Genomic DNA, 13,947 nt, shown 5'->3' with positions numbered 1-13,947 from the left:
TACTGAATAAAACAGATACACGCACAATGTAAATTCAGTTGTAAATCACCACTGACATACGGGATTCACAATTAAGCATTTCCTGAAGGTAGAAGTATAAATTGGTCCTCTTTAGGGAGGCAATTTGACAAAGTCTATCATAATTTAAAATATGTATGCCCTTTGTCATAACAAGGAATTCATCCTAAAGTTATACTTACATGTTCAAAGATGTATGAAGAAACTGAATGGTGTCTGAGTGGAAGAGAAAAGGAGTTTGGGGTAGGAGGCAGACTTAACTTTTATTTTATGGCTTTTGAAATTCTTTTCCTTTACATTATGCAGTTTACTACTTTTTATATTAAAGAGAAAAACTAGGATAAAAAGAGCCTTCTTACCACCTGTGGGTAAGACAGAATTTACAGGTTCTTATTCTATTCCTAATGGATTTTCCAGATTATATTTTTTCTTCAAGGGACAGCAATGCTGACAGTAGGCTTTTTCATTGCTCAGCCTGACGTTGTGTTGGATTTTGACAACCCTAACCTAATCATTTGATAATTGAGTCCATTTCTGATAGTAGGAATTTTTATAATTTCATTGCATAAATGTGTATCTATATCTATTGCATTTATCCTTCCTGACCAGTATTCCCTACATATTCCCCGATCCTTAACCCCACCTCCATTACCTGTTGACCACCTATTTTTTCTCCATGCTCATGTACTTTATGTGTGTGTGTATGTATGTATATCAATAAACACACTGACATGAGACACACACAGAAAAAGATATTTTTTTTGGTTGTAGTTTTTCTTTTCAAACCTCATCATACTCATTTGATTGCATTTTCCTTTTTTTTAAATTTAACGCTACAATGTGCAAATACCACTAAGTCACCTGATACAACTCTAATTTACTGTTTTTAGGGATTGCATTGTGTTAATTGATCAAAGTATATTGTGGTTTATTCAGCCATTCCTGTATTGATTGAAACAACTCTGTTTATAGAGACAAGAAATTGGAAAATAAGTGACAATAAATATCTTTGTGTATACTATGTGTGGTTACTTTTGTTTCTATGTGATAGATTCCCAGGAGTAGGATGACTAGGTTAAAGGTGTAAGTACTTTAAATTTTAATATATGTTGCAAGATTTCTTTCCAAAAGGACTTTTCACTTAGACCAGTGAAATATGACAGTACCCTTTGAGGAGATATTATCAATCTTTTAAATTTGTGCCAAAGTGATTTCTCTTTGTTAAACTAATTGTTATTTCCCTGACTTTTCTAGTAAGTTTGAGTGTTTTTATAAACTTAACAACTTGGATCTGCTTTTTCTCTACATGTCAAATATTTTTTCTGATTTAATTCCTTAGTTTATGATTTTTTCATAATAGGAAATTTTAAACTCTTTATGTCTGTCTTAAGTTTCTGTTCTTTTTTAAGAATGCTTAGAAGACATGTCATCTTCTAAATTTTGTTGTAGAATGTAGTTCTGTGATTTATTTTTTACATTTGTCTTTACTGCACCTGGAATTTAATTTTTTATGTATATAATGTAAGATAAAGATCTGATGTTTTTTGCTAGATGATAAGTTTTGTGAGGATTATTTTAAAAAATAATTTATCCTATCTTGTTGAAATGAAATTTAACCTTTGGCTTGTACATTTTCTTATATGTGCTGGAATTATTATTTAAGTTCTTTATTCTGTTCCACTCATCTGTGTGTCTGTTCCTATGCCAGTACTGTACTGATTTGATTAGTGTCTTTTGAATATATTCTGAAACCTGACCAGTGAAGTCCACTTCTGGTTTTCTCCTTTTGTTTAATTTTCTTGGTGGTTCTTGGACTTCCTGCGTTATAATTTTAAGGTCCTATTTCTAAATTTAAAAAAATATTCTGGGCTTTTTTCTCAAGACAGTTATTTATAAATGTTGGGAAAATGTTACTACTGTGAATGAAATATTTTCCCATTTTTCTAGGTGTCTCCTTCTAAACTAGAGAAAAATTTTTTAATTAATTGTAAGTGTTATATTTCTCCCTAATAATCTATTTTTACTAACTTCAGCTTTCTTTTACTAGAATAACTTACATATTTTAAGTATTCCATCCAATCATTGTCAAAAAGATATATATATTTCTCTTTCATTCCGATATTTATGCCAGTTAATTCATTTTTATGTCTTACTGGTTTCCTATATCTTCAAATCAGTGTTGAATTATAAAGGGTTCAGTGGGCTTCCTGCTCTAATTTCTAATTTGATTAATTTGATTTATTGACTGAGCAATAACATTCATATGGTTAAAATAATAAAGTTTTCTGGGAACAATCTCCTTCCCATCCCTTCCCTAATCTGTCCAGTTCCCACCCTGTACTCAAAGTAACCACCATTATTGGATCTCTTCCACAGATCATCAAATTTACATATAGAAGCAAGTTCTTTATATATATAAAAACACACACATGTATAATATATTCAATATATATATTTATTGTGTGTGCATACAGTCTTAATTTTATTTGAAATGGTTTTAGTGTTTTGCTACTTAGGACACTTGCAATTGTTCTTCTTTCCAAACATGCTTAATTTTTTAGTATTCTTTTCCATAGAGCTTTTATTACAAGTGGCTGCTGAATTTTACCAAATGCCTTGTTAGCATCCATTGATAAAATCTTGTGATTTTTTTCTCCTTAATTTGTTGATATATTGAATTGTGTTGATTCCTAAAAATGAACCATTCTTGCATTCCTGCAGTAAATTATGATAGTATATTATTTTTGATATGTGGCTAGACTCTATTGTCTGATTTGATTCTTTTCTCTTTAGAATTTTTACGTTTAACTTCTAAGTGAAATTGGTTTATGGTGTTTTGCGTGCTACATACTATTAGATTTGGTACTGTTATTCTGACTTCATAAAATGAAACATTTTCGGTATTTTTCTATGGTTTAATATTATTAGAACTATGTTTATTTTAAGATTAAGAATCTGCTGGGAACCCAACAGGTCTCAATGTCTTTGTCTATAGTAGATTTCTTTTTTTTTTAATTTAATTTTATTTTTTTTTTTATACAGCAGGTTCTTACTAGTCATCAATTTTATACACATCCGTGTATACATGTCAATCCCAATCACCCAATTCAGCACACCACCATCCCCACCCCCCCGCGGCTTTCCCCCTTTGGTGTCCATACGTTTGTTCTCTACATCTGTGTCTCAACTTCTGCCCTGCAAACCGGTTCACCTGTACCATTTTTCTAGGTTCCACATACATGCGTTAATATACGATATTTGTTTTTCTCTTTCTGACTTACTGCATTCTGTATGACAGTCTCTAGATCCATCGATGTCTCAACAGATGACTCAATTTCATTCCTTTTTATGGCTGAGTAATATTCCATTGTATATATGTACCACAACTTCTTTATCCATTCGTCTGGAGATGGGCATTTAGGTTGCTTCCCTGACCTGACTATTGTAAATAGTGCTGCAATGAACATTGGGGTGCATGTGTCTTTTTGAATTATGGTTTTCTCTGGGTATATGCCCAGTAGTGGGATTGCTGGATCATATGGTAATTCTATTTTTAGTTTTTTAAGGAACCTCCATACAGTTCTGCATAGTGGCTGTATCAATTTACATTCCCACCAACCGTGCAAGAGGGTTCCCTTTTCTCCACACCCTCTCCAGCATTTGTTGTTTGTAGATTTTCTGATGATGCCCATTCTAACTGGTGTGAGGTGATACCTTACTGTAGTTTTGATTTGCATTTCTCTAATAATTAATGATGTTGAGCAGCTTTTCATGTGCTTCTTGGCCATCTGTATGTCTTCTTTGGAGAAATGTCTATTTAGGTCTTCTGCCCATTTTTGGATTGGGTTGTTTGTTTCTTTAATATTGAGCTGCATGAGCTGTTTATATATTTTGGAGATTAATCCTCTGTCCATTGATTCGTTTGCAAATATTTTCTCCCATTCTGAGGGTTGTTTTTTCGTCTTGTTTATGGTTTCCTTTGCTGTGCAAAAGCTTTTAAGTTTCATTAGGTTCCATTTGTTTATTTTTGTTTTTATTTCCATTACTCTAGGAGGTGGATCAAAAAAGATCTTGCTGTGATTTATGTCAAAGAGTGTTCTTCTTATGTTTTCCTCTAAGAGTTTTATAGTGTCCGGTCTTACATTTAGCTCTTGAATCCATTTTGATTTTATTTTTGTGTATGCTGTTAGGGAGTGTTCTAATTTCATTCTTTTACATGTAGCTGTCCAGTTTTCCCAGCACCACTTATTGAAGAGACTGTCTTTTCTCCATTGTATATCCTTGCCTACTTTGTAATAGATTAGTTGACCATAGGTGTGTGCGTTTATCTCGCTTTCTATCTTGTTCCATTGATCTATGTTTCTATTTTTGTGCCAGTACCATATTGTCTTGATTACTGTAGCTTTGTTGTATAGTGTGAAGTCAGGGAGCCTGATTCCTCCAGCTCCATTTTTTTCCCTCAAGACTGCTTTGGGTACTTGGGGTCTTTTGTGTCTCTATACAAATTTTAAGATTTTTTGTTCTAGTTCTGTAAAAAATGCCATTGGTAATTTGATAGGGATTGCATTGAATCTGTAGATTGCTTTGGGGAGTATAGTTATTTTCACAATATTAATTCTTCCAATCCAAGAACATGGTATATCTCTCCATCTGTTGGTATCATCTTTAATTTCTTTCATCAGTGTCTTATAGTTTTCTACATACAGGTCTTTTGTCTTCCTAGGTAGGTTTATTCCTAGGTATTTTATTCTTTATGTTGCAGTGGTAAATGGGAGTTTCCTTAATTTCTTTTTCAGATTTTTCATTATTAGTGTATAGGAATGCAAGAGATTTCTGTGCATTAATTTTGTATCCTGCAACTTTACCAAATTCATTGATTAGCTCTAGTAGTTGTCTGGTGGCATCTTTAGGATTCTGTATGTATAGTATCATGTCATCTGCAAACAGTGACAGTTTTACTACTTCTTTTCCAATTTGTTTTCCTTTTATTTCTTTTTCTTCTCTGATTGCCGTGGCTAGGACTTCCAAAACTATGTTGAATAATAGTGGTGAGAGTGGACATCCTTGTCTTGTTCCTGATCTTAGAGGAAATGCTTTCAGTTTTTCACCATTGACAATGATGTTTGCTGTGGGTTTGTCGTATATGGCCTTTATTATGTTGAGGTCGGTTCCCTCTATGCCCACTTTCTGGAGAGTTTTTATCATAAATGGGTGTTGAATTTTGTCAAAAGCTTTTTCTGCATCTATTGAGATGATCATATGGTTTTTCTCATTTAATTTGTTAATATGGTGTATCACATTGATTTGCGCATATTGAAGAATCCTTGCATCCCTGGGATAAATCCCACTTGATCATGGTGTATGATCCTTTTAATGTGTTGTTGGAGTCTGTTTGCTAGTATTTTGTTGAGGATTTTTGCATCTATATTCATCAGTGATATTGGTCTGTAATTTTCTTTTTTTGTAGTATGTTTGTCTGGTTTTGGTATCAGGGTGATGGTGGCCTCATAGAATGAGTTTGGGAGTGTTCCTTCCTCTGCAAGTTTTGGAAGAGTTTGAGAAGGATGGGTGTTAGCTCTTCTCTAAATGTTTGATAGAATTCACCTGTGAAGCCATCTGGTTCTGGACTTTTGTTTGTTGGAAGTTTTTTAATCACAGTTTCAATTTCATTACTTGTGATTGGTCTGTTCATATTTTCTGTTTCTTCCTGGTTCAGTCTTGGGAGGTTATACGTTTCTAAGAATTTGTCCATTTCTTCCAGGTTGTCCATTTTATTGGCATAGAGTTGCTTGTAGTAGTCTCCTAGGATGCTTTGTATTTCTGCTGTGTCTGTTGTAACTTCTCCTTTTTTATTTCTAATTTTGTTGATTTGAGTCCTCTCCCTCTTTTTCTTGGTGAGTCTGGCTAATGGTTTATCAATTTTGTTTATCTTCTCAAAGAACCAGCTTTTAGTTTTATTGATCTTTGCTATTGTTTTCTTTGTTTCTATTTCATTTATTTCTGCTCTGGTCTTTATGATTTCTGTCCTTCTGCTAACTTTGGGTTTTGTTTGTTCTTCTTTCTCTAGTTCCTTTAGATGTAAGGTTAGATTGTTTATTTGAGATTTTTCTTGTTTCTTGAGGTAGGCTTGTATAGCTATAAACTTCTCTCGTAGAACTGCTTTTGCTGCATCCCATAAATGTTGGATCGTTGTGTTTTCATTGTCATTTGTCTCTAGGTATTTTGTGATTTCCTCTTTGATTTCTTCAGTGATCTCTTGGTTATTTAGTAACATATTGTTTAGCCTCCATGTGTTTCTGTTTTTTACGTTTTTTTCCCTGTAATTCATTTCTAATCTCATAGCGTTGTGGTCAGAAAAGATGCTTGATATGATTTCAGTTTTCTTAAATTTACTGAGGCTTGATTTGTGACCCAAGATGTGATCTGTCCTGGAGAATGTTCTGTGCACACTTGAGAAGAAAGTGTAATCTGCTGTTTTTGGATGGAATGTCCTATAAATATCAATTAAATCTATCTGGTCTATTGTGTCATTTAAAGCTTCTGTTTCCTTATTTATTTTCATTTTGGATGATCTGTCCATTGGTGTAAGTGAGGTGTTAAAGTCCCCCACTATTATTGTGTTACTGTCGATTTCCTCTTTTATAGCTGTTAGTGGTTGCCTTATGTACTGAGGTGCTCCTATGTTGGGTGCATATATATTTATAATGGTTATATCTTCTTCTTGGATTGATCTCTTGATCATTATGTAGTGTCCGTTCTTGTCTCTTGTAACATTCTTTATTTTAAAGTCTATTTTATCTCATACGAGTATTGCTACTCCAGCTTTCTTTTGATTTCCATTTGCATGGTATATCTTTTTCCATCCCCTCACTTTCAGTCTCTATATGTCGCTAGGTGTGTAGTGGGTCTCTTGTAGACAGCATATATATGAGTCTTGTTTTTGTATCCATTCAGCAAGCCTGTGTCTTTTGGTTGGAGCATTTAATTCATTCATGTTTAAGGTAATTATTGATATGTATGTTCCTATGACCATTTTCTTAATTGTTTTGGGTTTGTTTTTGTAGGTCCTTCTCTTGTGTTTCCCACTTAAAGAAGTTCCTTTAGCATTTCTTGTAGAGCTGGTTTGGTGGTGCTGAATTCTCTTAGCTTTTGCTTGTCTGTAAAGCTTTTGATTTCTCCATCGAATCTGAATGAGATCCTTGCTGGGTAGAGTAATCTTGGTTGTAGGTTTTTCCCTTTCATCACTTTAAGTATATCATGCCCCTCCCTTCTGGCTTGTAGAGTTTCTGCTGAGAAATCAGCTGTTAACCTTATGGGAGTTCCCTTGTATGTTATTTGTCGTTTTTCCCTTGCTGCCTTCGATAATTTTTCTTTGTCTTTAATTTTTGCCAGTTTGATTACTGTGTGTCTCAGTGTGTTTCTCCTTGCATTTATCCTGTATGGGACTCGCTGTGCTTCCTAGACTTGGGTAGCTATTTCCTTTCCCATGTTAGGGAAGTTTTCGACTATAATCTCTTCAAATATTTTCTCTGGTCCTTTCTCTCTCTCTTCTTCTGGGACGCCTATAATGTGAATGTTTTTGCATTTAATGTTGTCCCAGAGGTCTCTTAGGCTGTCTTCATTTCTTTTCATTCTTTTTTCTTTATTCTGTTCCGCAGCAGTGAACTCCACCATTCTGTGTTCCAGGTCATTTACCTGTTCTTCTGCCTCAGTTATTCTGCTATTGATTCCTTCTAGTGTAGTTTTCATTTCAGTTATTGTATTGTTCATCTCTGTTGTGTGTTCTTTAATTCTTCTAGGTCTTTGTCAAACATTTCTTGCATCTTCTCAATCTTTGCCTCCATTCTTTTTCCGAGGTCCTGGATCATCTTCACTTTCATTATTCTGAATTCTTTTTCTGGACGGTTGCCTATCTCTACTTCATTTAGTTGTTTTTCTGGGGCTTTATCTTGTTGCTTCATGTGGTACGTAGCCCTCTGCCTTTTCATCTTGTCTATCTTTCTGTGAATGTGGTTTTTGTTCCACAGGCTGCAGGATTGTAGTTCTTGCTTCTGCTGTCTGCCCTCTGGTGGATTAGGCTATGTAAGAGGCTTGAGCAAGTTTCCTGATGGGAGGGACTGATGATGGGTAGATCTGGGTGTTGCTCTGGTGCGCAGAGCTCAGTAAAACTTTAATCTGCTTGACTGTTGATGGGTGGGGCTCGGTTCCCTCCCTGTTGGTTGTTTGGCCTGAGGCAACCCAACACTGGAGCCTACCTGGGCTCTTTGGTGGGGCTAATGACAGACTCTGGGAGGGCTCACGCCAAGGAGTACTTTCCAGAATTTCTGCTGTCAGTGTCCTTGTCCCCACAGCGAGCCACAGCCACCCCCCACCTCTGCAGGAGACCCTCCAACACTAGCAGTTAGGTCTGGTTCAGCTTCCCCTGGGGACACTGCTCCTTTCCCTGGGTCCCGATGCGCACACTACTTTGTGTGTGCCCTCTAAGAGTGGAGTCTCTGTTTCCCCCAGTCCTGTCGAAGTCCTGTAGTGAAATACTACTAGGCTTCAAAGTCTGGTTCTCTAGCAATTCCTCCTCCCGTTGCCGGACCCTCAGGTTGGGAAGCCTGACGTGGGGCTCAGAACCTTCACTCCTCCAGTTGGTGGACTTCTGTGGTATGTGTTCTCCAGTCTGTGAGTCACCCACCCAGCAGTTATGGGATTTGATTTTACTGTGATTGCACCCCTCCTACCGTCTCGTTGTGGCTTCTCCTTTGTCTTTGGATGTGGGGTATCTTTTTTGGTGAGTTCCAGTGTCTTCCTGTCGATGATTGTCCAGGAGCTAGTTGTGATTCTTATGTTCTCACAAGAGGGAGTGAGAGCACATCCTTCTACTCCGCCATTTTAGTTCCTCCTCCTTCAGTAGATTTTTAATTACCTTTAATTCGTGCTATTTGGTTCTACTCAGTTCATTTCTCTTGGGTCAATTTTGATATTTTCTGTCTTACTGGGAAAACATTTTTCTCTTCGGTTTTCAAATGAATTGCCAAGAAATTGCATTTGTATTTTCTTAGCTTTGTCTTATTTTCTTTTCTTTTTCTTTTTTTTTTTTTTTGCGGTACGCGGGCCTCTCACTGTTGTGGTCTCTCCCGTTGTGGAGCACAGGCTCTGGACGCGCAGGCTCAGCGGCCGTGGCTCACAGGCCCAGCCGCTTCATGGCATGTGGGATCTTCCCGGACCGGGGCACGAATCTGTGTCCCCTGCATCGGCAGGCGGACTCTCAACCACTGTGCCACCAGGGAAGCCCTGTCTTATTTTCTTAATTCTCTCCTATACTTATGATTTCTCTTTTCATTTTGACTATCGTGAGTTTTCCCTCTCACTCTTTTTTTTTTCACCCCCTTATTAGACTCTCTGATTCTTTAATCATGTTTCAGAGAGCTAGCTTTTGGACTTATTTATGCTTTCTATAACTTCTTTACTTTATATTAATGTCAAATAGTATCTCTTAGTTCTTTCTTCCTAGTTCATTTTGATGCAGTTTGTATTTTTTCTAATTTCTTATTTACTGGGTTTCCCCCCTGCCTCTGCCTTTTAAAAATATTAAAAGCTATGAAGGCCATAAATTTACTTTTGAATACAAATTTTGCTAGGTCACCTGGGTTTTTATTATGATTATTAAATCATAGCTATTTTATGTTGTAGCTTACTATGTAGATCATAATTTCTCTTTTGATTTCTTCTTTGATCCAAAGATTATCTAGGTCATCTCGTCATTTATAACAAAATATTTTTGGTACCTTTTCCTAAATTTTCTATATTACGTATCTCTGAAATTAGTTTATTGTTAATATAATTTCTGTTTTTGTTTTTTGGAACTATATTTGTCTCTTCTACAAGGTATACTGAAATAACTCAGTATATTTGTATGTTTTTTTTTCTTTGCTTTTTAAAAAATTTTTGAATTTTATTTTATTTATTTTTTATACAGCAGGTCCTTATTAGTCATCAATTTTATACACATCAGTGAGTGTATTTGTATCTTTAAAAATAAAATTATTAAAGCTCTAATAAGTTTTGCTTTATTACCTGCTGTGTTATTTGGTATATACAACTTTATAACTCATATTGGTCATAAACTGTATATTTTACAATTGTATAATCTTTATCCTACTCGATACTTTTTTTAACTCAAATTTATTTAATTAATTTATGTATTTGGCTGCGTTGGGTCCTCATTGCTGCTCATGGGCTTTCTGTAGTTGCAGCAAGCAGGGGCTACTCTTTGTTTCGGTGTACAGGCTTCTCACTGCAGTGGCTTCTGTTGTTGCGGAGCACAGGCTCTAGGTGCGCAGGCTCAGTAGGTGTGGCTCGCGGGCTCTAGAGTGCAGGCTTAGTAGTTGTGGCACACGGGCTTAGTTGCTCCGTGGCATGTGGGATCTTCCCAGACCAGGGCTCGAACCCGTGTCCCCTGCATTGGCAGGTGGATTCCTACCCACTGTGCCACCAGGGAAGTCCCCACTCAATACTTTTGACCTTGAAATTATGCCTCGATTGATACATGTTTCTCTGCATTTTTTGCAGAGAACAAAATAAATTAAAACAAAATACTATTTTCCCCAAAAAGATGCGCATTTTTCTCCCAGGTGTCTTCTTGACCATGAAAAGATGAGACCTTTAGAGTACTTTTATTTTCTGCCTCTCTTCTGTTTTCCCCTCGTTCTCTTCTTTCAGATCTTGGGAGTACTTTTACTTCTGCCTCCCTCCATCTACCCTGCCTACAACTCTTTTATTTTGAATAGATTGTTTAGTACATCTTGAATAGGTATCTATTAAAATTTCTTTGGGGATAAAGTCCTTTGTTTCAAGAGTCCTTATTTATCATGTAAGTTATACATTCTTAGATATTCGGTTATTATCTAAATGTATATTACATGATATAAACTGAAAGATTCGTTGCTTATATTACCCTTTCTCATCATCTTCCCTGTTACCATGTCTCTATTCTGGTTTATTTTTTCTTATTTAGAACCCTTTCTCAATTATTTTTCTCAGTTGGGGTAACTGAGAAAATATACTCTCTCAATTCTTGCATATTTGCAATTTTTTTCATATATCAAAGTGTAAGTTTTGTTGGTATGGAATTCTTTTCTCCTTGTCCCCTGTGAATGTTATTCAACTCTTTCTTTCTCTTTTTTTAAAGTATAACAGATTAGAAGTCCAATGAGGAGCTGATTTTTTATCTTTTATAACTTACTTGCTTTTTATAGCTGGGTGCTTAAATATGATTCAGCATCCTTGAACTTTTATCCCTGATACCTTTTAATGTACATTTTCTTTTATTGTAATACTCTACTTTTTGCAGTAATAAAATATACATAATATAAAATTTACCATTTTAACCATTTTTAAGCATACAGTTCAGTGACATTAAGCACAGTAAACATTGTTGTACAACCATCACTGTCATCCATCTCTAGAACTTTTTCATCTTCCCAAACTGAAACTTTGTACCATTAAACAATAACTCCCCCTTCCACAGCCCCATTCAAGCACCATTCTACTTTCTATTTGAATTTGATGACTCTAAATACCTCTTAAAAGTGAAATTATACAGTATTTGACCTTTTGTGACTGTCTTGTTTCACTTAGTGTAATGCCTTCAGGGTTCATCCGTGTTACTATGTCAGAATTTCCTTGTTTTTTCAGGCTGAATAATATTCCCTTATATGTTATGTGTGTACCACATTTTGTTTAGCCATTCATCCATCGATGGACATTTGAGTTTGTTTCCACCTTTTGGCTTTTGTGAATATGCTGCTATAAACTTGGGTGTACAAATATATTTTCGAGTCCCTGCTTTCACTTCTTCTGGGTATACACCCAGAAGTAGAACTGCGGATCTTATGGTAATCTGTGTTTAATTGTTTTGAGGAACTGCCATACTATTGTATTTTCCATAGTGGCACCACCATTACACATTTTCATCGGCAGCACACAAAGCTTTTATTTTATCCACATCTGTGCCAATCCTTGTTATTTTCTGTTTCTTGATTATAGCCATTCTAATGGGTGTGATTTTAATATACATTTTTAATCTGTCAGTTTAAAAAAAATCTGTATCCTATGCTAGGAGGGCTCTGTGACGTTGAACCTGAGAGTAGAGAACTCATAGCACCATGCTTGCTTGGTCTTCTGTTCTTAGAATATTTTATTTTTATAGAATATTTTTAGCCCATTTATATCTGAAATATAAATGACATGAATTCAGTGATTTGCAGTTATACAGGTCTGTATCAGTGTCTTAATCTCAGTTTTCTTATCTGTGAAATGAGGGTCTTTGGTGATTTACTTCCTAGATTGTCTGATTCAGCTGTAGCATCATTCGCATTCTTACAGAATAAAGGTCAGAATTACTGCAAGGCATTTACCAGCCCTCCATAGATAGTGGAAGTCCTCCCTTTCTACCTGTCTTCTCATACATACATGTTAAAGGCCAACAACACAGGTCTACTTATTCCCTAATCATCCTTCATAATCTCTTTTAATTGTTCCTTCTCCCTGATTCTTTCCTCCACTGATTCTAACCTCCCTTCACATTTTGGTTTGGTGGAAGTCTTATTCTAAACTTCAGATAACAGCTGAGATCTCACTTGAAGAAGTCTTCCCAGTTCTCTGTGACCTAAATTAATTTCTAAATTGTTATTCTCATAGACCTTGAATTTTTAGACTTATCACATTATGCCTTTTATTAGAAGGATGTGTGTGTGTGTGATTTTTATTTGACCCTTCCGCATAGTTTAATAAGGTTCTACACTGCTGGGACCATATCTTACTCATATTATGACCTTGTGCCTATGTCAGGGCAAGTAAATACTTAGTATATTTTAACTGCATTTGAGCAAGAGTGGAAAAAACGTGTATTGACCAGTAATCAGTTTTGTGGCTTGGTGTTGCTATTTTGTCTAGGAAATGTAATCAACAATATTTTCAGTAGATTTTCTTTGTATTTTATATCTACCTTTTAGGACCAGTGTTTCTTAAGTCAGCAATAAAATTAACTACAGCAGGAACTTCATTAAAGCTACAATTTAGGATATGAAATATGAAAGATTTCTAACTTTACCCTGTACATTTCACATATATCATTAGTCACTGTTAGACACTTTGGTCTTGCTTTATATAATTCAGTGCTGAATGTGTATTTTAATGAGAGAGTTTTTGACATCAACATTTTTAACTTTTGTCTAATTTATAATATTAACTTTGAGTTCATGGAAATAGCTGCCTCTATAGATTATGGTTTGAAAGTGCTAATAAGTTCAGTCAGTAATACATGATCTTTAGCTCCTAAACTGTGAATGGTAGATTTCACTTTTTGTTCAGATCTATGTCTGAATTGAAAGGGGTCACAGTGTCTGAATGCTGAATAAAGCAGTAGAATGCTAATCAGAAGATAGAAGTACTAGACTCACTCCATTATTAACTTACACTCTGTTCAGGAATCGACATGGGTATTGGTGTCTTTTTTAAACTGGTATTAATAGTCTCTGCTACTTGATAGTTTGTGAAGTGCTTCATCACCACCATTTAAAAAATGTTTTAAATTCTTGTAGCGTTTTGAAGTAGTTATCTATTATCCCTGTTTTATAGATGCAGAGATTGAGACTTAGAGAAATTCAGTCACTGAAGATTTGGCTAGCAGTAAAATAAGTAATAGACTTGGAACTAGACCCCAGGATTTACCCCACAGTTAAGACTGTTAGCTGCAATCATGCTGTGGTGTGGTTTTTTGTTTATAGGATTCTACATAAACGCATTGATGTTATTATCAACAAATTATCTTGAATGTCACTACAGTGTGTGTATATATATATATTCCATTGCATGTTTAAATCTGTTTCCCTCAGTGGTGTCTGGTAACAGATTAAGCTTCAGGGGTATGATTTTCAT

At 35.4% G+C, this 13,947-nt stretch overlaps 1 protein-coding gene across 9 annotated transcripts in view; it reads left to right on the top strand.

The window, feature by feature from the left end:
• Positions 1-13,947, top strand: part of HMBOX1 (homeobox containing 1) — a 184,993-nt gene that overhangs the window by 69,463 nt on the left and 101,583 nt on the right. The window lies entirely within an intron of this gene.

This window comes from Stenella coeruleoalba (genome assembly GCF_951394435.1).
Source record: "Stenella coeruleoalba genome assembly, chromosome: 7".
Lineage (NCBI taxonomy): Eukaryota > Metazoa > Chordata > Mammalia > Artiodactyla > Delphinidae > Stenella > Stenella coeruleoalba.
The sequence above is the reverse complement of the archived record's forward strand: the minus strand, read 5'-3'. Positions and strand labels throughout refer to the sequence as shown.